General features: G+C 43.2%; 1 protein-coding gene and 1 pseudogene across 1 annotated transcript in view; both read left to right on the top strand.

Moving 5' to 3' along the window:
* LOC120990939 (protein unc-13 homolog A-like) overlaps window positions 1–22,156 on the top strand; it is a 2,175,961-nt gene that overhangs the window by 398,110 nt on the left and 1,755,695 nt on the right. The window lies entirely within an intron of this gene.
* On the top strand, window positions 19,766–19,944 carry LOC120992980 (annotated as a pseudogene).

Genomic DNA, 22,156 nt, shown 5'->3' on the forward strand with positions numbered 1-22,156 from the left:
AGAATAGAACAACAGTACGTACAGGGTATATCTCACACGTACAGATGCAGACTAGGCCGCAATTAAAGATTTTTTCCCAAAATAAGTGTTTTATTAATAGCAGAATAAAACCGCAGTATCTAAAGTGTGTATCTCACACGTACATATCCAGACTAGGCCGCAATTTAAGTTTTTTGCCCAAAATGGCTGTTTTTCAAATAACAGTATGTAAATGGTGTGTCTAACATGTACAGATGTAGACTAGGCCGCAATTAAAGGTTTTTGCCCAAAATGGGTGTTTGTTTAATGATAGAATATGACAGCAGTATATAACCCTTGAATTTCACACTTGCAGATGCAGCAAGGGCTGTAAAATTGTATATTTTGGCAAAAAAGGGTCTTTTATTAATAGAAGAATATAACCACAGTATCTAAAGTGTGTATCTCACACGTACAGATCCAGACTAGGCCGCAATTTAAGTTTTTTGCCCAAAATTGTTGTTTTTCAAATAACAGAATAGAACCACAGTATTTAAAGTGTGTATCTCACAATGACATATGCAGCAAAGGCTGCAAAATTAAGTTTTTTGCCCAAAATGGGTGTTTGTTTCATGACAGAATATGACAGCAGTATATAACCCTTGAATTTCACACTTGCAGATGCAGCAAGGGTTGTAAAATAGTGTATTTTGTCCAAAAAGGGCTTTAAAAACCCAGAAAATTATAGCTGTATTTCTAGCTTAAATTGCACACTGACTAATCCTGCAAAGGCACCAGATATTGGATATTGCCAAAAATGGGTGTTTTTTCAAAGCCAGAAAATGATTGGTTTTTTAAACTTGTTTTTAACAATCACAGATGCAGCAAGAGCTGCAATATTAAGTATTTTGCACTTGCAGATGCAGCAAGGGTTGTAAAATAGTGTATTTTGTCCAAAAAGGGCTTTAAAAACCCAGAAAATTATAGCTGTATTTCTAGCTTAAATTGCACACTGACTAATTCTGCAAAGGCACCAGATGTTGGATATTGCCAAAAATGTGTGTTTTTTTTCAAAGCCAGAAAATGATTGAAGTTTTTAAAACTTGTTTTTAACAAGGGCTGCAATATTAAGTATTTTGCAAAAAAGTTTTTTTTTTTATCAGAATATGAAAGCTGTATATAACGTTTGAATTTCACACGTGCAGATGCAGCAATGCCTGTAAAATTGTGTATTTTGCCCAAAAAGGGTGTTTTTTAAAAACCCAGAAAATTATAGCTGTATTTCTAGCTTAAATTGCACACTGACTAATCCTGCAAAGGCACCAGACGTTGGATATTGCTAAAAATTTGTGTTTTTTCAAAGCTAGATTATTATTGCAGTATTTCAAGCTTGGATTTGAATGTCACAAAAGCACAGATGCATTGCTGGTGCACTGAGCTTGCATAAAATGGCCGCCGCCGCCAACCTAACTAACAGACGGATAAAAGTTATTTTTCTCTGTCACTGGGCTCAGGGCAGGGTAAAAAGATTGTGCACTGCACCCACACAACTAAATCTATGTAGATTGCTGAGTTCAATTGGAGTTCTGATCACAGATTCTGTCCTATTCTCTCCCTCACAGCAGCATCCTCTCCCTACACTAAACACAGCAGAGTGACGTGCAGCGCTACTTGACTCCAGCTTAGGCCTATTGCACACGACCGTATGGCTTTTTCAGTGTTTTGCGTTCCGTTTTTCACGGATCCGTTGTTCCGTTTTTTGCTTCCGTTGTGTTTCCGTTTCTGTTCCGTTTTTCCGTTCTGTCTTTCCGTATGGCATATACAGTATATAGTAATTATATAGATAAAATTGGGCTGGACATAACATTTTCAATAGATGGTTCAGCAAAAAACGGAACGGAAACGGAAGACATACGGATGCATTTCCGTATGTGTTCCGTTTTTTTTGCGGACCCATTGACTTGAATGGAGCCACGGACCGTGATTTGCGGGCAATAATAGGACATGTTCTATGTTAAAACGGAACGGAAAAACGGAAATACGGAAACGGAATGCATACGGAGTACATTCCGTTTTTTGGGCGGAACCATTGAAATGAATGGTTCCGTATACGGACCGTATACGGAACGCAAAAAACGGCCAGTAAACGGGAAAAAAAAACGGCCGTGTGCAAGAGGCCTTATATAGAGGCTGGGTCACATGCTGCACTGGCCAATCACAGCCATGCCATTAGTAGGCATGGCTGTGATGGCTTCTAAGGTCACACAGTTAAACGCTTGTTGATTGGCTGCTCTGCAGCATTTCAAAAAGCGCCAAGAAAGCGCCGAACACTGAACCCGAACCCAAACTTTTACAGAAATGTTCGGGTTCGGGTCCGGGGTCCAAAAATCCCAAAATTCGGTACGAACTCGAACTTTACAGTTCGGGTTTGCTTAACCCTAGTTATTACCACATAAAGTGACACATGTCAGATTTGCAAAAAATGGCCTTTACAGAAAGGTGAAAAATGGGCCGGTCCTAAAAGGGTTAATGCAATGGTGAATTATCTGAGCAACCTGTCTTTTTGCTCCCACTATCTAAAGACCTGCGTCTCTTAAAGCAACCTCAGTGAAATGTCTACATTGGTGCTTGATTCTTTCATGATAATGCTGTATCAGCAGTGTAGTAACATGGTGATTGGCAGGAATAATGAGGGGATTCCTTTCTGAAATCTCTAACTTAGCTTTGTTTAGGCGTCCACCAACCCTCAGTAATTCTCAATTACTGGTTTCAAGTTGACAATGGGGCTGCTTTTTGGAATATCTTGCTTGTCATGTATACATTTCAGTTCCATGTGAAAGGCACTCTGCTGTACGTTACGTATGTATCACAAGCAACTCACTTAGAACAATATCTTCTGCAGTGAGAGGTTTATGGCACACGTGCCAACTGTAACATTCAGTGTTATGTTTGTCAGCACGAAAGCAATGTACTGTACAATGTGGACTAACCTTGCAATGGTGTGAACGAGCCTTGACCATCTGGAGAAGTGATCAAAGCGATGACAGCCCAAGCCAGACCTCCTTTCAGACTTGGTGACAATAGTACTAACTTCAGGGCAAATCTCTGCATCTTAATCAGGTCTTGGAGACTGAAGACGTCTTGAGTAGGAGTTTCTTTACTCTGGTTTAGCAAAAACTTTGGGCCTGTTAACCAAGAAGAATTTGCAGAGAATCTACCAGATGCTGGTCTGGTGGCGCAATCTGCGGGATTGAGATGAGATGGAACACAGTGCCACTCTTCAGGTTTAGAGGACCTTCTAATCCTTTCAATGCGGTACACTGACATAGACGTAGGAGTGTTTCGACTGGTTGTATATATAACCCAGAACAACCTTACTGTCTGTGTAAAGTTGAATGTCATCCACATGAATATCTAGCTCATGCTGTATGAAATCTGCAATCTCTACAGCTAGTACAGTCCCACAAAGTTCAAGCCTAGGAATGGTGTGCTCGGGTTTTGGAGCTAATTTAGGCTTTCCAAACTGAAATCCAACATGAGCTTTATTGCAATAGTCTATTATCTTTAAATAAGCAACAGCTGCAATAGCTTCAGTAGATGCATTTGAGAATATTTGGATTTCTTTCCTCCGAGTTGTTGTTGGAGTGTAGCACCGTGGTATGTGAATCCTGTCTAATGCAAGCAGGCATTCCTTTCAAAGCTCCCACTTCTGCTGTTTGTCAGTGGAGCATCCCAGTCGGAAATAGACTCTGAAAGCTGTCTTAACAGGAATTTGCCTTGTACAGTCAAAAGTGCTACAAATCATATAGGCTGTTCACCACTGAGAGAGCTCCCCATTTAGTAAATGGGTTATTGGCACAGCTTACTTGAAACCCAAGGGAGTCATTTGATAAGTCTTACCTCAAACCCCGACTTCTCGGTACTGGTGAATTGTCTATCCCTAGATTCAAGTCTCTGAATTCTGTGGCATGATCACTGGGCTGGACGGCTTTCATTACAGGAGCACAGTTAGATGCAATTTTATGTAACCTCAGACAAGATTTTGAAAGCATACCTTGTGTCCTTTTGAACAGATCTATGGCTTCCTCCACTGTGGGCAAGGATTTGAGTGTGTCGTCCACTTAGAAGTCCCTTTCAATGAAGTTTCGGGCTTCTTTTCCAAACTCTGACTCACCATCAGAGGCAGCCCTACGTAGGCCATATGTAGCAACAGCAGGTGAAGGACTGTTACCGAACACATGCACCTTCATGCAGTATTCAACCATTTCCTTGCTGGTGTCATTGTCTGTGTGCCAAAGAAACCTGAGGTAATTTCTGTGGTCTTGCAGTATGATAAAGCAATGGAACATTTGTTCAATGTCTGCAGTAATGGCAACTGGCTCCATTCTGAATCTTATAAGTACTCCTACCAGATTATTGGTCAGGTTTGGACCGGTGAGAAGGACGTCGTTATCTTATCTGGTGGAGCCGGGTCTGTATGGTCATTGGAAAATATCTTTTCCATCAAGGCAACAAAAAGATTTTTCATTTCAGGCTTGTTTTTTAACGTACGTTGCGAGGAGATGAATCTGGAGGGTGTCTGATGTCTGGGGCCTTAAGGAGGTTAGAAAGCTTTTTCTTTACCTCATAATGATGAAGACATGGCTTAAAATGAGTTGTGCGACCATTTTTGAGCACAAAGGTTTTGAAGGCGTTCACTTGAGATGGTTGTGGCTCTTACCTAGACATACATCACCCACAATCACCCAGCCTAAGTCAAGACTCTGTGCATATGGGGCGTTGTCAGGACCGTTGCATTGTTGCAGCACCTTGTGGACTCTCAGAATGTCTCTCCTGAGAAAGAGTAGGACATCAGCATTCATGTCCATAGGAGGAATCTCACTAGCTAGATGTTTCAAGTGGGAATGATGGTATGCAGCTTCTGGAGTAGGAATTTCATCTTTTTCATCAGGTATCTGCTCACATTCAATTAACGTTGGCAAGGGTATATGAACATTCCCTTTAATGGAGGAGATAAGGTATCCAGTGGCTCTTCTGCCATAAGTCTCTACATGACCAGAACAAGTGTTTGATGTGTATGGTGTTGCTTCTCCCGTTATGCCAAAGATCTCAAAGAATTTAGGTTTCGCCTATTGCTTTCCTCATCTATAATGGCATACATGCTGGTTGCCTTTTCATATTGCCCTTCTGGGTAGACGTTGACCAAACACATTTTTGCACAGCACTTGGAACCAATCTCATTGCCACATATTTCCATACAGGAAGAGGAGACAGTCGTTGTAGCTATCTCTTGAGCCTGCGGCATTAGTTGCGGCTTGAGATGGTGCGTTGTCTGGAGGCAAAGTAGAATGCATAGATGTAACATGCTTGTCACTGCTGCATTCTGCACACCTGATGATAGCTTTACAGTCTTTTGCCATATGATTTGTCGAAGCACAACACTTGTAACACACTCCAAGCTCTTTAAGTGTCTCTCTGCGTTCTTGCAAAGTCTTTGCCCTGAGCCCACAACATTCTTTTAAAGGATGAGGTCTTTTGTAGATAGGGCACATGTAATTAGGGTCCCTTTATTTAAGGATGGGGGTGTCCTTCCTAGTAGTGGAGGTTGCAATAAGTGGGACGTTTGTTTTCCTAACTGATACTGTTCCCCTTAAGTCTCTACATTTACTTGTTGTGTTGTCATACCTTGAGCATGAGGACGAAGCAGGTAGAGTGGATTCTGTGAAGTCAAAGCTGGGATCATTCTTCTTCCGAGCTTGGACACTGATGAATTTAGAAAAATAAGAAAAAAAATAGAAAAGACACATTGTGTTCTCTATTGTATCTGGAGCCCTGGTCTGCCCATTTTTCTTTCATGTCGTGTGAGTTTTAACACAATTGGATTGACACCATGGACAGTATCAAGGTAATTCAGTCGTGGCAGATGTGGGTCCTTTTTAGCCAATTCTAATTCCTTTAGTAGGTCACTCAGATCCTGGAGCTTGCAATTGTCTTTGCCAGTTATCTTTGGGAAGGCTTGAAGTCTCTTGAAAAAGGCACTTTCAATAGCTTCAGTACTGCCATAGGTCTATTCAAGTCTCCCCCATGCTGCAGCGAGACCTTCCTCTGAGTGGCATGCATGAACTGCTCTTAATGTCTTTACGCTTTCTACAGATTCTGGGCCTAACCAGTTGACAAGCAAGCCCAGTTCCTTCTTGGCAGTGAGGTTAAGATCACTGATTACTGCTTTAAAGGTCGATCTCTAGGCTCGGTAGTTTTCAGCATTGTCATCATACTTTGAGAGACTAATTTTTATCAACTCCATGTGCATCATGTATCTGGCAAAGTCCGACATGTCTGATCTCTCATTCCTTGTTGCTAGGATTGCATTGTGGTGTCTTTGGGGCATGTAGGGGCTCTGGCACATAAGGTTGAGATTGATCAGGACAAAATTATGTGGCATAAGGTTTAAGCTGTGGTTTAGTCTCTGGAGGATCAGTTGGCTCTACGCTAGCAATTACCTTGTTATTGGTGGATGACGACATCTGGTGCTCTGTGTGTTCACGCAGTTGGTGATTTAGAAGTGGCGTTGGTAAATATGACTTAGCAGGAGGAGCAGGCAATGATCGCCTTAACATATATTTGGCAGTGCGGTCAGCTGGGTCTTCCACTTCTCCTGGGATGAAACAGTCTAGGTCGGCACCTTGGCCTAATGCTTGCTCAAGGACCTTTAGTTTAGCTAAGGTAGCTGCTTCTTCCCTTTCTGTTTGGAGAATTTTTAGTTGAGCTTCTACCTCTGCCTCTGATATACTTTGTAGACAGTCGCTGGGAGTGAACATAGGCGTTAGTTAAACGATTCAATGCTGTGATTAACTTTGGTGCATCATTGTTATAGCCTAAAAGAGCTGCTATATAGTGTTCAGTTCTTTGCCATAAATCATTTAAATAGTCACTAAACTCCTCTTTGGTTGCCTAAAAGTTCTCTCTAATCTTTTGTGTTGGCTTAATAACATGTTTAGATCATACAGTTTGTTCTTCAGTGAACATGGACTCTGCTTCCTGTATATCTCAGTTTTCTGTATGTTCAGTGACCGAGAAATCCACGGAGCCTCTTGTGGACATGGTATTCCTGTTTAAGTGGTACTGTCTCTTGAAGAAAGGATTTCAGCTTACTTACTGTGCTTATGAAGCCATGTGCATGTAAGATGGCGGACAGCTCTAAGCTTGCTTGCAGACTGCGTGTAAACATGCAAAGACTGTAGATTTAGGCTTTGTTTTGATTATTCTGCCACAGATGTACATTAGAGAAGTCTCTGACTGGTTGTGAATGGTAATCTCTGTACAAGCAATAGTAGACAGCTGAACTCACTAATATCCCTTAGGTCGTGGTACCAGTTGCATTTGAAAATCCAGTGTGGAGGATACAATGGAAATGCTTTGGTAATTTATTAACTTTACCTTAAGCAAAGACACATGGAGGACATTAAAGGATATTAGAGATCAAAACAAAATACTCTCACCAGCTCTGAGTCTGCTGCAGTAAAGAATAATGGAAAGAAGGAAACAGGTCAGCACTTCACCTTGGTATTGCACGCTGCACGGGAGAGGAGCAACCTCCAATGTATCAAAGATAAAGGAATCCCAGCTGCTGTGTCTTTGTGAATAAGCCTCTTTTTATTTTCATTTTCTCAAAGTAGAATGTCCTACAACCAGGACCGGTTTCGGCATGCAAGCCTTTCTCAACAGATACATCCAATACAGAAAAATCAAGCTATATATAACATATAGTACCGCCCATCTAGCGACGTCTCCACCCATTCTAATGTGTGGTATTCAATTAATGATCAATCAAACTGATTAAACAAGGTGAGACAAAGTAACATATAACTGAAATTTATATTTGTATTCTACCTTATTGAAGAATCTAAATGTTCATATTTATTCATATTTCAATCATAAGGCTGAGGTCTAGAGAAAGTGCATAAAACTGTATATCAATCATCTATAATAAACGTATTAATCTGTTCACAACAGTCTTATAAATGTATGACCTCATAGTCTCTGTTTAGACCAGGGGTGCACAACCTGCGGCCCGGGGGCCACATGCGGCCCTTGATACCATTCTGTGCGGCCCCCAACCATCTAGTAACAGACATGTATGCCTATGTCTTGTGGCTGCTCAGATGTATTTTTCATGTATTTCTCCCATTAGATGGGAGTCCTGGAAGTGTAACTAGACATTAATGGTATATACTGTGTGTTCAATATGCCATAAGTACAATATTTCAGTTGTTAATACACCTTTAAATTTTTATTTCGGCCCTCGTCATTAGTTCAGTCTGGCAATGTGGCCCCCAACCAGGAAACGTTGTGCACCCCTGGTTTAGACCCCTTGGATGCAGCGTATCTAAGGTGTGGATCCAAAAGGCCTCTCTTCTGAGGAGAAGTCTTTTGATATCACCTCCTCTTCTAGGTCTCTTTATTTGTTCCAACACTTGAAACCGCAATTGTGCAACTGTGTGTTTAAATTTTTCAAAATGATATGGGACCGGTAACATAAGTTTTTTGTCCTTATGACGGATTTATGCTTACTAATACGATCCCTCACTGCCTGCATGGTCTCGCCCACATACAAAAGGCCACAAGGACATTTAATAAGGTATATTACGTTTGCTGAGTCACAGGTAAAAAAAACCTTTTACTCCAAAGCTTTTCCCAGTATGTGGATGGTGATATGAAGGGCCTTTGATTATATGAGAGCACTGTAGACAATGCAGGCAGGGGGAAGTACCCATCCGTGGCGTGGATATCTGTTGCTGTTTCAATATGGCTTTAGTACTACCTAAATCTGCTTGTACTATTTTGTCACGATAACTAGGGTTCTTTTTATTACAAATCAAAGGGGGTTTTTTGAATTCCTCAACCTGCGGATATGATTTATTCAACAAATGCCAATGTTTCCTGACAATGTTGTCAATGCCCACATTAAATGGATGGTGTTTATGTATCAAAGCTATTCTAGACATATTAGCCCCATCTTTTTGTGTCCTATCAACTTGTATCCCTTCCCTAGCTTCATTCAGAACGGTCAGTGGATAGCCACGTTCCAAGAATCTTTCCGTCATTTCTACTATTCTTACATTTTGCATAATAGGGTCTGAGACTATTTGTTTTACCCTTTGATATTGCGATCTAGGGATCGCTTTTTTTAGGGACACAGGGTGGGCACTCTTAAAATGGAGAATACTATTTCTATCAGTATCCTTGCGATAAATATCAGTGGACAAATGACCACCAGGGTCCTTAACGACCATAGTGTCTAGGAAGCTCACCATATTGGTGTCAGTGGTAACTGTAAACTGCAAACCATCAACAGCAGAATTGAGATATTCCATGAAACTGGATAGGGTCTCACGCGGCCCCGCCCATATGCAAAAAATGTCATCGACAAATCTTTTCCAAATAATAACATTTTTTTGAAATAATTCATTATTGTATACGTTATTTTCTTCAAATGTCGACATAAATATATTTGCATAGGGCGGAGCCACGTTCGACCCCATCGCGGTACCATGCCTCTGTAGGTAAAATGTATCCATGAATAAGAAATAATTTTCATACAGGAAAAGATGTAATAAATCAAGAAAAAATTCTTGTTCTAATGTCGTATAATTGGTCCCATTCAATATGGTTGAAACAGCTTGTATACCCTCCTGGTGACTAATGGAAGTATACAAACTGACAACATCAATGGTCACCAGGAGGCTATCAGGGGGAACTGGACCTATTTCAGCAATAATTTTGAGAAAGTGTGGTGTATCCCATAAAAAGGATTTAGTAGATTTTACCAAAGGAGTTAAAACCTTTTCTAGGACGACTGCTGGAGGGGATAAAATGGATCCCACTGAGGACACTATCGGGCGTCCAGGGGGATCGATTAAAGTTTTCTGGACCTTTGGCAAAATATACAGGACCGGAGTCCTAGGAGTGTGATTTACCAGAAATTTACTTAAATGTTGATCAATGACACCCAAGGTTACATAACGTTCAACTATTGCCATAATCTTATGTTTAATTCCAAACAATGGATCAGTATTTAGTGGTTGGTATGTGGATTGATCTGATAACTGTCGCATTACCTCTTGTATATATTTCACTTTATCCATTATAACAATGGAACCACCTTTGTCAGCGGGCTTAATTATCAGATCTTTATCCTCTACCAACAACTTAATCGCTCTTTTTTCAGAAACAGAAACATTATGTCTTAGGTGCAATTCACCCCTTTTAATGGAGTCCAGTTGTTCCCGTACCTCCCTGGTCACCAATTGTACAAAGGTTTCTACTGGGTGATACGTCTTTGGGGGCATAAATGAAGATTTATTCTTAAGACCTAAGTCAGACAGACGTAGGCCAGGTCTTATCTCCGTAGGTTCAGCATTAGGCTGCTCTCCAAGGGGTAAAGAGATACACCACACTTTCTCAAAATTATTGCTGAAATAGGTCCAGTTCCCCCTGATAGCCTCCTGGTGACCATTGATGTTGTCAGTTTGCATACCTCCATTAGTCACCAGGAGGGTATACAAGCTGTTTCAACCATATTGAATGGGACCAATTATACGACATTAGAACAAGAATTTTTTCTTGATTTATTACATCTTGTCCTGTATGAAAATTATTTCTTATTCATGGATACATTTTACCTACAGAGGCGTGGTACCGCGATGGGGTCGAACGTGGCTCCGCCCTATGCAAATATATTTATGTCGACATTTGAAGAAAATAACGTATACAATAATGAATTATTTAAAAAAATAAATATTATTTGGAAAAGATTTGTCGATGACATTTTTTGCATATGGGCGGGGCCGCGTGAGACCCTATCCAGTTTCATGGAATATCTCAATTCTGCTGTTGATGGTTTGCAGTTTACAGTTACCACTGACACCAATATGGTGAGCTTCCTAGACACTATGGTCGTTAAGGACCCTGGTGGTCATTTGTCCACTGATATTTATCGCAAGGATACTGATAGAAATAGTATTCTCCATTTTAAGAGTGCCCACCCTGTGTCCCTAAAAAAAGCGATCCCTAGATCGCAATATCAAAGGGTAAAACGAATAGTCTCAGACCCTATTATGCAAAATGTAAGAATAGTAGAAATGACGGAAAGATTCTTGGAAAATTTAAACACACAGTTGCACAATTGCGGTTTCAAGTGTTGGAACAAATAAAGAGACCTAGAAGAGGAGGTGATATCAAAAGACTTCTCCTCAGAAGAGAGGCCTTTTGGATCCACACCTTAGATACGCTGCATCCAAGGGGTCTAGACAGAGACTATGAGGTCATACATTTATAAGACTGTTGTGAACAGATTAATACGTTTATTATAGATGATTGATATACAGTTTTATGCACTTTCTCTAGACCTCAGCCTTATGATTGAAATATGAATAAATATGAACATTTAGATTCTTCAATAAGGTAGAATACAAATATAAATTTCAGTTATATGTTACTTTGTCTCACCTTGTTTAATCAGTTTGATTGATCATTAATTGAATACCACACATTAGAATGGGTGGAGACGTCCCTAGATGGGCGGTACTATATGTTATATATAGCTTGATTTTTCTGTATTGGATGTATCTGTTGAGAAAGGCTTGCATGCCGAAACCGGTCCTGGTTGTAGGACATTCTACTTTGAGAAAATGAAAATAAAAAGAGGCTTATTCACAAAGACACAGCAGCTGGGATTCCTTTATCTTCGCAGTAAAGAATACACACAGGACCCAAACAAACAGGATATGATGTCATTAAAAGGGAGGAGTAGAAAGAGAGCAAAGGCAATGGGATTTACATAATACATTCAGGAAACCTATAACAAGAATGACCACAGGGTGGCAATATTACATACAGTGGGATGCAAAAGTTTGGGCAACCTTGTTAATCGTCATGATTTTCCTGTATAAATCATTGGTTGTTACGATAAAAAATGTCAGTTAAATATATCATATAGGAGGCACACACAGTGATATTTGAGAAGTGAAATGAAGTTTATTGGATTTACAGAAAGTGTGCTATAATTGTTTAAACAAAATTAGTCAGGTGCATAAATTTGGGCACCACAAAAAATAAATGAAATACAATATTTAGTAGATCCTCCTTTTGCAGAAATTACAGCCTCTAAACACTTCCTGTAGGTTCCAATGAGAGTCTGGATTCTGGTTGAAGGTATTTTGGACCATTCCTCTTTACAAAACATCTTTAGTTCATTCAGGTTTGATGGCTTCCGAGCATGGACAGTTCTCTTTAAGTCACACCACAGATTTTCAATTATATTCAGGTCTGGGGACTGAGATGGCCATTCCAGAACGTTGTACTTGTTCCTCTGCATAAATGCCTTAGTGGATTTTGAGCAGTGTTTAGGGTCGTTGTCTTGTTGAAAGATCCAGCCCCGGCACAGCTTCAGCTTTGTCACTGATTCCTGGACATTGGTCTCCAGAATCTGCTGATACTGAGTGGAATCCATGCGTCACTCAACTTTGACAAGATTCCCAGTCCCTGCACTGGCCACACAGCCCCACAGCATGATGGAACCACCACCATATTTTACTGTAGGTAGCAGGTGTTTTTCTTGGAATGCTGTGTTCTTTTTCCTCCATGCATAACGCCCCTTGTTATGGCCAAATAACTAAATTTTAGTTTCATCAGTCCACAGCACCTTATTCCAAAATGAAGCTGGCTTGTCCAAATGTGCTTTAGCCCACCTCAAGCAGCACTTTGTGCTGTGGGCGGAGAAAAGGCTTCCTCTGCATCACTCTTGCATACAGCATCTCCTTGTGTAAAGTGACTCCATCTGCAGCAAGATGATGTTGTAGGTCTTCGGTGCTGGTCTGTGGGTTGACTCTGACTGTTCTCACCATTCGTCGCTTCTGTCTATCCGAGATTTTTCTTGGTCTGCCACTTCGAGCCTTAACTTGAACTGAGCCTGTGGTCTTCCATTTCCTCAATATGTTCCTAACTGTGGAAACAGACAGCTGAAATCTCTGAGACAGCTTTCTGTATCCTTCCCCTAAACCATGATGGTGAACAATCTTTGTCTTCAGGTCATTTGAGAGTTGTTTTGAGACCCCCATGTTGCTACTCTTCAGAGAAAATTAAAAGAGGAGGGAAACTTACAATTGACCCCCTTAAATACTCTTTCTCATAATTGGATTCACCTGTGTATGTAGGTCAGGGGTCACTGAGCTTACCAAGCCAATTTGAGTTCCAATAATTAGTTCTAAAGGTTTTGGAATCAATAAAATGACAACAGTGCCCAAATTTATGCACCTGCCTTTTTTTGTTTAAACAATTATAGCACACTTTCTGTAAATCCAATAAACTTCATTTCACTTCTCAAATATCACTGTGTGTGTCTCCTATATGATATATTTAACTGACATTTTTTATCGTAACAACCAACGATTTATACAGGAAAATCATGACGATTAACAAGGTTGCCCAAACTTTCGCATCCCACTGTAACATGGTAATGATATGATAACACAAATACAGCAATAAATCTTAAATGGAAGAAATAAATTCTGGAACAGCACAGTGACATGGTGTGGAGATGGCAGCAGCAGCATAAGGATACCACAGAGTAGCAATGTGACATAGTGTGGAGATGGCAGTAGCAGCAGCATAAGGATACCACAGAGTGGCAAGGTGACATGCCGTAGTGTGATAATGGTAGCAGCAGCATCAGGATACCACAAAGTGGAAAGGTATCATAGTGTGGAGATGGCAGTAGCAGCAGCAGCAACAGGATACCAGAGAGTGGCAAGGTGACATAGTGTAAATATGAGGAACCCGTCTAGGGACATCAGGGCAGTCAGGTGCCAGCTGCAAGGTGAGTCAGGGGTCACCACCTTACCCTCTCCCTTGGGCAGGGCTTTCCCTTTTCCCTCCCTGTGCGTGACGCCGGTCATTACATTATATCTGGCCCTTATTTTTGTCTAATTTTACCTACTTAGAATCCAGTATGGATCAAATTGCTGCTCTGTCCAAACAATTTCATGGCCTGTCTTTGGAGGTGGCAGGATTGAAGGCGTCGGTCCTCCAGCAACAGCAGCAATTACAACAGACCGCAAGCCCAGCGGTTGCTACTGGTAACCAGGTTGTTGCAGAACCCAAGGTCCCTCTCCCTGACAGATTTTCTGGGGGAAGGGACAAGTTTTTGACATTCAGTGAGGCCTGTAAATTATACTTTAAACTGCGCCCTTACTCCTCTGGTAATGAAGAACAGCGGGTGGAGGTTGTTATTTCCCTGCTGCAGGGGGACCCGCAGTCCTGGGCGTTCTCTTTACCTACTGATTCCCAGGCGTTTCGGTCAGTGGATGAGTTTTTCGGGGCCTTGGGTCTCATATATGACGACCCTGACCGAGTCGCACTGGCTGAATCAAGATTACGGAGACTCCTACAAGGAGAGCGGCCGGTAGAGGAGTATTGCTCTGAATTCCGTAGGTGGGCTACGGATACCCAATGGAACGACCCGGCTCTCAGGAGTCAGTTCTGCTCTGGGTTATCTGAAAGGGTTAAGGATGCACTTGCATTATATGAGACCCCCTTTTCCCTTGATGCGGTTATGTCCCTTTCTATCTGAATAGATAGACGCCTTAGGGACAGGTTGAAAAAAACGGAGCAATTGGTAACCCCTCCCAAGCAGCAGTTAGTCTGTACGGACTTAGACGAGCCTATGCAGCTAGGAGGAACTACTTGTCAGGTCCGTCCTCCTGAGGCTCGCCGTAGGCGTGGGGTTTGTTTTTTTTGTGGGGAGAGGGGTCATTTCATTAATGTCTGTGCTTCTTTCCTCAGAAACAAAAGACTGTCGGAAAACTACTAACCCCAGGCTGTGTGGAGGATGTCAGCAGGGGGGTATATGTTTCCTCCATACGTACATCGCAATTTGTGTTGCCAGCGGTTATTGTTTTTGGTGATAAGACGGAGACTATTTCTTTCTTTCTAGACAGTGGAGCAGGGGTAAATTTGATAGATGCCCATTTTGCCCGCACTATTGATTTGTCTCTCTGTACGCTACAGAGACCTATTCCCATATTTGCTATTGATTCTGCTCCTCTGTCTCAGAGAAACCTCACCCACATTGTTCATAATTTACACCTTCGGGTAGGGGACCACCATAACGAGATGCTTTCATGTTATGTTCTGGAGGGGCTTCCCACTCCGGTAGTGCTGGGTCTTCCCTGGTTGGTAAGGCACAATCCAGTGGTGGATTGGCAGGCCAGGGAGATATTGGAGTGGAGTGAGCAGTGCAGAGAAAATTGCTTAAATAGCAATTGCTTAGTCGCCTCCATAACTACCCTACCTACATTTATTTCGGATTTTGAGGACGTTTTTTCTTAAAAGGGTTGTCAGAGGTTACCACCTCATCGTCCTTATGATTGCCCGGTTAACCTTATTCCCGGCGCAAAATTACCCAAGACCAGGTTATATAATCTTTCAGGTCCAGAGAGACAAGCCATGAAAGATTATATCTCCGAGAGTTTGGCTAAGGGACACATCAGACCCTCTTCTTCACCCGTGGCTGCAGGGTTTTTCTTCGTTAAAAAGAAAGATGGGGGCCTGCGTCCTTGCCTAGATTTTCGCGAATTAAATCGCATAACCATCCGAGACCCATACCCTCTTCCTCTCATTCCTGACCTGTTTAACCAGATTGCGGGTGCTAGGTGGTTCTCCAAACTTGATCTTAGGGGGGCCTACAATCTGATTCGTATTAAGGAGGGGGATGAGTGGAAGACAGCTTTTAACACCCCTGAGGGGCATTATGAAAATCTAGTTATGCCTTTCGGTCTGACCAATGCTCCTGCCGTCTTTCAACATTTCGTTAATGACATTTTTAGTCATCTAATCGGCAGGTTTGTGGTAATATACCTAGATGATATTTTAATTTATTCGTCTGATCTGAGAACACATGAGGTGCATGTCAGACAAGTACTGCAGGTCTTACGGACGAATAAATTATATGCTAAAATTGAAAAATGTGTCTTCGCCGTTCAGGAGATACAATTCCTAGGTTATTTTTTATCTGCTTCAGGTTTCCGTATGGATCCTAGGAAGGTCCAGGCAATTTTGGATTGGGATCTTCCTGAGAACCTCAAAGCACTACAACGGTTCTTGGGCTTCGCGAATTTCTATAGGAAATTCATTAAAAATTATTCACTTATTGTAAAACCCCTTACTGACATGACTAGGAAGGGGACTGATTTTTCTAAATGGTCTGACGCCGCTAAAGTTGCTTTTTCCTCTCTAAAAGAGAGGTTTACCTCAGCACCTGTACTAGTCCAACCTGATGTCTCTCAGCCTTTTATTGTTGAAGTCGATGCATCAGAGGTGGGAGTGGGGGCGGTGCTGTCTCAGAGTCCGTCTCCTGGCAAATGGCGTCCTTGTGCTTTCTTTTCTAAAAAACTATCTGCAGCAGAAAAGAACTACGATATTGGCAATAGGGAACTGTTAGCTATTAAACTTGCGTTTAAGAAGTGGCGTCACTTTTTAGAGGGGGCAGTCCACCCCGTCACTGTGATTATGGACCACAAAAATCTTCTGTACCTCGAATCAGCTAAGCGTCTCACCCCTAGACAGGCTAGGTGGTCGCTATTTTTACCAGGTTTAACTTTGTGATTACCTATCGTCCTGGGGCAAAGAATACCAAGGCTGATGCACTCTCTTGTTGTTTCCCTGGAGGGGGTAATGTGAGTGATCCGGTGCCCATTCTTCAAAGAGGAGTGGTTGTTTCTGCGGTACACTCTGTTCTAGAGGGGAAGGTGTTAGAGGCCCAGGGGGACGCCCCGGTCTCTTGCCCCTCAGAGAAATTGTTTGTACCGCTGAACCTACGTTTCGAATTATTAAAGGAACATCATAATTCGGCACTTGCTGGGTACCCGGGTAGTAAAGCAACCTTGGAGCTATTGTCTCGTCGTTTTTGGTGGCCAAGGTTGCGTCAGGATGTATTGGATTTTGTGTCTTCTTGTTCTACCTCTGCGTGCGCAAAAGTTTCACATACACGTCCTGCAGGGTTTCTATTACCACTCGTAATTCCCAATATACCATGGACACATCTGTCAATGGATTTTATCACTGACTTACCTTTGTCTGCGGGTAAAACAGTTATTTTGGTAGTAGTGGACAGGTTTAGCAAAATGGTACACTTCATTGCGTTACCCGCACTACCTAATGCTAAAACTCTTGCTCAGGTATTCGTCAGTGAGATCGTGAAGCTTCACGGGGTCCCCTCCGATGTTGTTTCGGATCGGGGTACCCAGTTTATTTCTAAATTTTGGAAAGCTTTTTGTTCCCGTTTGGGGGTACACTTGTCCTTTTCCTCAGCTTTCCATCCTCAGTCGAATGGACAGACTGAGCGTACCAACCAAAACCTGGAGACATATCTAAGATGTTTTTCGTCTGAAAACCAAGAGTTGTGGTCATCATATTTACCGTTAGCTGAGTTTGCCATAAATAATCGTCGTCAGGAATCCACTGGCAAGTCACCATTTCTTGGTGCATATGGTTTTCATCCCCAATTCTGTACTTTCAAAGAGGGGGGGTCTTCTGGGGTTCCCGAAGAGGAACGGTTTTCGTCATCTCTTTCATCGGTATGGCAGAAGGTGCAAGCTAACTTGAAAAATATGGGAGGTAAATACAAATGCATGGCTGATAAGAGACGGTCGCCAGGTCCGGATCTAGGAGTGAATGACTATGTGTGGTTGTCTACTAGGAATATCAAATTGAAGGTTCCCTCTTGGAAACTGGGTCCTAGGTTTATTGGTCCTTACAAAATTGTAGCCATCATCAACCCCGTGGCTTTTCGCCTGGAGTTACCTCAGACTTTTAAAATCCATAATGTCTTTCATAAGTCGTTACTCAAAAAATATGTTCCACCTCTAGAACCGTCACCGCTGCCACCCCCTCCTGTTGTCGTGGATGGTAATCTAGAATTTCAGATATCCAAAATTATTAATTCTCGCGGGGTCCGCCGTCTCTTCAATATCTGGTGCATTGGAGAGGTTGCGGTCCCGAGGAAAGAATGTGTGTTCCTGCGTCTGAGGTAAACGCCGACAGGCTAGTTCGGGTTTTTCATGCCTCTCATCCTGAGAGACCTGGTCCTGAGTGTCCGGAGGCCCCTCGTAGAGAGGGGGGTACTGTCACGAGGGTGTCAAGAGCCACGCCTGACTCCGTTGTACCCGGGGTCAGGAGGTCGCAGCGGTTGGCTGCGCGCTCTATGTAAGATAGGGCTGTTTTCCTTATGGTAGCTTTCTGGGTTTGCTTTGCAAACCCTTTTGGCTCACTCAGGGATCCGTAGCTCCTTCTCCTCAGCTGTTCCTTGTCCAACACTACCAAACCTCCTTATATTCCCCTCTCACACTTCTCTGGTTGCCAGATATAGAGCTTCCTGCCTGGACATCTATTCTGACCCTCTGGAGTTGTGTTGCTGCGTTCTCTGGTTGTTGATCCAGAACGCTACCCTCCGGATCCCTGTTGGACCTTTGTGGACTGCTGTGGTCGCCCACCTGGGTGTATGTGTTTGTCTGTTTTGTCTGTCCTCTCCCTGGTGTTTCCCTCTTAGTGACAGTGGTGTGGACTAGCGATCCCACCTGAAATGAGCCCTAGATAGTTCACTATCTAGGGCTCATTTCAGGGAAAGCCAGGGTTTAGGCACGTCAGGGCAGTCAGGTGCCAGCTGCAAGGTGAGTCAGGGGTCACCACCTTACCCTCTCCCTTGGGCAGGGCTTTCCCTTTTCCCTCCCTGTGTGTGACGCCGGTCATTAGAGGTAGTAACAGCAGCATCAGAAGGATACCACAGAATGGCAAGGTGACATAGTGTGGAGATGGCAGAAGCAGCAGCTAGAGATGTCGCGAACATAAAATTTTCAGTTCGCGTACGCAAATTTTCACAAATGTTTGCGAACGGGCAAACCGGGCGAACCGCCACAGACTTCAATAGGCAGGTGAATTTTAAAGCCCACAGGGACTTTTTATGGCCACAATAGTGATGGAAAAGTAGTTTCAAGGGGACTAACACCTGGACTGTGGCATGCCGGAGGGGGATCCATGGCAAAACTCCCATGGAAAATTACGTAGTTGACGCAGAGTCAGGTTTTAATCCATAAAGGGCATAAATCACCTAACATATCTAAATTGTTTGGAATAACGTGCTTTCAAACATCCAGTGTGTGTATACGATCAGGTATGATGTTGGATCGATCAGGTAGTGCAAGGGTTACGCCCGCTTCACAGTGACAGACCAAACTCCCCGTTTAACGCACCGCAAACAACCGCAAACAGTCCATTTGCTCAACCGCAAACTCCCCATTTGCACAAGGTTGGATACCAAGCTAGCCATGTCCCGTTCCTTGTCCTCACTGACGTCATTGAAGGTCTCTTCCTCCACCAAGGGTCCCTGAAAGGTGACAACAAGCCCCCTGGGACGCTTGCTATGGTTGGTCTTCCACCTCCTCAAAGCCAACTTCCTCCTCTGACTCCTCTTCTTCAGACTCCTCTCTCTGCGTTCCAGCAATCGACGACGACAAGGCTGCTTCTGGTGGTGATGGTGACCACAAATCTTCCTCTTCATGCTTATCTACGGCCTGATCCAGCACTCTTCGCATTGCACGCTCCAGAAAAAACGCATATGGGATGAGGTCGATGATGTTGCCTTGGGTTTGACTGACCAGGTTTCTCACCTCCGCAAAAGGGCGCATGAGCCTACAGCCATTGTGCATGAGCATTCAGTAACGCGGCCAAAAAATACCCAGCTCCGCAGAGGCTGTCCTCTTTTTTTTTTTAATAAATAAAATCAGTTCTTAACAGTTTAATCTCTGTTTTGTCCCCTATCAGGGGCCGGTGTATGAAATAGATTTTAGGAACCGGGAGATGGAAAAAGATGCTTGGTCGGTCCTCTTACTTCCAATTTGGGGCACTGCACGTACGGCTTGCAATGTACTGTGCCACCAGATATGAATGGTGTGTTTAAGTAGTACTATTCCTATCAGTTTAATCCCTGTTACGTCCCCTATCAGGGGACGTGTATGGAATAGATTTTAGAAACCGGGAGATGGAAAAAGATTCTTGGTCGGTCCTCTTACTTTCAATTTGGGGCACTGCGCGTACGCCTTGCAATGTACTGTGCCACCAGATATGAGTGGTGTGTTAAGTAGTACTATTCCTATCAGTTTAATCCCTGTTACGTCCCCTATCAGGGGCCGGTCTATGGAATAGATTTTAGGAACCGGGAGATGGAAAAAGATGCTTGGTTGGTCCTCCTACTTCCAATTCGGGGCACTGCGCATGCGCCGTGCAATGTACAGTGCCACCAGATATGAGTGGTGTGTTAAGTAACAGTTTAATCCCTGTTACGTCCCCTATCAGGGGACGTGTATGGAATAGATTTTAGACAACCGCAAAGAGTTCTCAATAGTTGACACACTCATGACATAAATTTTATTCCTCTATGCATCAATCTTGGTGTAGTAATGACTGTGCTCGTGCGCACGTTTGTGAGATTGCAGGCGATGCGGGTTTTTCAAAGCCTATGGTCATGCTGAGGTAGTTCAGTGACAGTTAAGTGACCCAGAAAACAATGATTCTGCAGTGTGGGCCCATTGTTGGCCTAGTATGCTTTAATGGTCACCTTAGATGATCACAAAAAAAATGAATGTTTTTTCTATGAAAAATTATCCAGCCGATCGCTTTTGGTCTGTTCACAATGAAGCAATGACCTTATCATCTGGGGTGTGCCAACATTGCCATTGCCAACACACTCATAGAGGTGGTAGCTTCATTGTGATATGCAAGCCCCTTCACCACAACAAGGTAACGATCACGAAGGGGAATTGACACATGTATGTGCCTTTTTTTATGTTTTGTTTTTGCAGCTACAGTGCAGCACCAGAGGCCAGAAAAATTAGGCATGTACACATGCCTGAAAAATAAGGTATTGTTGTAGCAGCGGCCAGAGAAATTTATGTTTCCCAGGCAGAAAGTGCCCTAAAACATTGCGGCTTGAACCCTAGTTGGTGGCGGATAAGTCACGCAAGTCATCCGGCATGCAGAGATAAAATACAGCAGCGTGTGGACCAATTTTTCCCGAAGGCAGCTCATCTCATCAGGCTTTTTTCAGTCAAATGTATCGCCCACTGTCAGTCCCTTCGGGATCCATGCCTCATTCATCTTAATAAAGGTGAGGTAATCTAGACTTTTTTGACCTAGGCAACTTCTCTTCTCAGTGACAATACCTCCTGCTGCACTGAAGGTCCTTTCTGACAGGACACTTGAAGCGGGGCAGGCCAGAAGTTCTATCGCAAATTGGGATAGCTCAGGCCACAGGTCAAGCCTGCACACCCAGTAGTCAAGGGGTTCATCGCTCCTCAGAGTGTCGATATCTGCAGTTAAGGCTAGGTAGTCTGCTACCTGTCAGTCGAGTTGTTCTCTGAGGGTGGACCCCGAAGGGCTGTGGCGATGCGTAGGACTTAAAAAGCTCTGCATGTCCTCCATCAACAACATGTCTGTAAAGCGTCCTGTCCTTGCCGGCATGGTCATGGTAGGAGGAGGATTACTTTCACCTCTTCCCCTGTTAGATTCCCGTTGTGCTTTGACATCACCCTTATACGCTGTGTAAAGCATACTTTTTAATTTATTTTGGAACTGCTGCATCCTTTCTGACTTCCGGTAATTTGGTAACATTTCAGGCACTTATACCGGGGTTCTAGTAGCGTGGTCACCCAGTACAGGTCGTTCTCCTTCAGCCTTTTTATACGAGGGTCCCTCAACAGGCACGACAGCATGAAAGATCCCCTTTGCACAAGGTTGGATGCCGAGCTACTCATGTCCCATTCTTTGTCCTCACTGATCTCACTGAAGGTCTGTTCTCCCCCCCAGCCATGTACAACACCACGGGTTGCCTGCTGTGGTTGATCTTCCACCTCCTCAAAGCCACATTCTTCCTCTGACTCCTCTTCCTCAGACTCCTCTTCCAGCGTTGCCGCAGGTCCAGCAAGCGATGCTGATAAGGCTGTTTCTGGTGGTGATGGTGACCACAACTCTTCCTCTTCACGCTCATCTACGGCCTGATCCAGCACTCTTCGCAGGGCACGCTCCAGGAAGAAAACAAATGGGATGATGTCGCTGATGGTGCCTTTAGTGCGACTGACTAGGTTTGTCA

This window comes from Bufo bufo, chromosome 2 (assembly GCF_905171765.1).
Source record: "Bufo bufo chromosome 2, aBufBuf1.1, whole genome shotgun sequence".
NCBI classification, from domain to species: Eukaryota; Metazoa; Chordata; class Amphibia; order Anura; family Bufonidae; genus Bufo; species Bufo bufo.